Raw genomic sequence first — 2,524 nt, 5'->3', positions numbered from 1 at the left:
TTCTAAGAACCTCACACAAATCATCTGGGTGTGGCCAACTTCACTGAATAATGAGGATAATAACAAGGTTATGCTTGAGGGGACAGTAAGTCTGGTTTGCATGTGGAAGCCCTGGTTTATATCTATTGACACTGCATGATTATTAATAGCACCCCATTTTACTCTCAAAGGGCACAAGTTTGAGTCATAAATTATATGGGTGTCCTACTTACACTACAACTTCAGGAAGCAGATAACTTACTAAATTAAATATTCGGCTTCCCTGTTCTCAAAAGAGCCTCATAGCACAACGTGGTTCCAGTTTCCGGGTATATGTGAGGAACTCTCTTTCTCCTTTCATCTTTTCCTTTTTTTCTCTTGCTTCTTTGTCCCTAGTTCTTGTTCCTTTTATGTACAGATTAGTTCAGCTTTCTCCAACCCCTGTCTCTAAACTTAGTCCTTGGATGTTTGTTGTATGTCTGAAGACTCTCATAGGGCTATGCTAAGCAATAGAATGTCAACTTTGGGCCCACCTATCCATCCTTCTCTATCTGGCTCTTCAAGAGGAACAGAACAGAGTGGAGATTTGTCCCCATATCTCATCCATTATCCCCCTTTCAGAATACAGAAAGAGATACAGCATTTTGGTTTTCAAATTTCATTTTATTTCTCTCTGTTACAATAGTGGATTGTGATACTATATATTCATTATGAGGGGAAGCTATGACAAGAATAGCATACTGTCAAGTAAGTGTGATAAAAGAAAATACCGAGATCTTCCTTTCAAGTATGACATTCAGTAAAGCAACTTTAAATTAGCCCATGATCTTACACATGAAACTTGTTTAACTCGTGGTTTTATCTATGCACAAAAAGTAGAAAACATTAGTGTGGACTCATTGGTTCTAAGTTTCAGAAACTTAATTGCACACGCTGTAACAAAAATAGGAAATTAATTGGTTCATCTAACCAACTCTGAAAAGGATAAGGGAGAGCTGTCTTTGACCAAGATAATCAAAAGTTTTCAGAGTTCTTTCTCATTTTTTTGGTTTTGATTCCCTCTACCTGTTTACTTCATTTTCTCCTACTTCACAAGAGCTTTTCCCGTTTATTAGGGCACATAGCCTTAGGTTAATTCTGGCTTGGAGCCTTATAGCAATTTACCTCAAGAGGAAGGAGAATCTTCTATCCTAATGCAGTTACACAATTCCAGGTGAGAAAGGGAACCTGGCATGGGCCATATGCCCTTTCCCTTAGATCATTCACTGAGACCAGGCAGTGCTGGTTGGTCCAGCACAGGTCATGTGCACCCGGGAACTGAGGAGGGCAGAGTGGATAATGCAGTAGTGGTGATGCACAGGTTTGTGGAGCCTGTACTGATGACTGATGACCTACTAGGGGTTTGGTAAGGCCTGGCAGTGTGTGAAGAGCAAACCAGATGGAGAGGGCAAAAGATGCCTCAGCCCATGTTTCTGACATGGGTCTCTGCTTTCATCTGAAGCCTCTGGAAGACTTTCTTAAGGAAGACATTCAGCTCCTCATCCTTTCTATTATGTGAGAACACATAGCAAGAAAAGGTGCTGGCTTTGAATCAGAAGAGGGCCCAAAATGTGACTATGGTGGTGCCTTGATCTTAGACCCGCCTCCAGAACTATGAGAAATAAATTTCTATTGTTCATTAACCACCCAGCGTGTGGTACTTTGTTAGACCAGCCTGAATAGACTAAGATTATGACCTTTGAGATATTGTGCTCAATGTGACTAAACACAAATTCTTCAGCACTCTTTGGAGGAAAGATTCTAGCAGGAGAGACAGTGGCATCAGACATTCCTGCCCACTTTTGGTCATCTCGTTGGTGTTTCTGACAGCTATCTAATCCTAATGTCATGGCTGAAGGAAATTCAGTAGAGTGATAGAATAAAAATCTCCTGAAAGAAAGTAGAAAATTTAGCCTTGAGGACAGTACAGAAGAATTGGAAGCAGAGATGTGTCTGGAACCACTCAGATTATGCAAACACGTTCAAATAAAAATCCATGTTCTTCAATATATAAACCTTTTTATTTTTCATTTATAAGAGTGTCCTAATGAAGAAGCAGATAGGAGACTATAGTTAAGAAAAGCTTCCTAAAGCTGCACCTTCAACAGAGTTTAGAAAAAAGTTGAGTGGCATGGAATTAAACAGTGATGTTTACCTTTATTGTTATTCTGAACAGATGTGAGTTAAGTTTTGATTTCTGGAGTTTTACTGTTACATGGTCAACATACCTGGATCATTAACTACGTCTAGATATTCTGGTGTTCTTTAATAACAAGTTATATATATGAGTGAGTGAATAAGTGAACTCAGAGGAAAGTAAACAAATCTTTTTATGACTGATACAAAGTTAGAAATAAAAACAGTGCTTCATTTATACAAATTATGGAAGACATTTCTTTTTGAAAGGAATCCCAAGGCCTTCTGAAAATGTATTTTTTTATTTAGAGATAAAAAGTTCTTACATTTTCCTCTACTGTTACAAAATATTTACAATAAAAACATTGCT

Source organism: Panthera uncia (genome assembly GCF_023721935.1).
Source record: "Panthera uncia isolate 11264 chromosome D3 unlocalized genomic scaffold, Puncia_PCG_1.0 HiC_scaffold_8, whole genome shotgun sequence".
NCBI classification, from domain to species: domain Eukaryota; kingdom Metazoa; phylum Chordata; class Mammalia; order Carnivora; family Felidae; genus Panthera; species Panthera uncia.
This window is presented reverse-complemented; position numbering follows the sequence as displayed.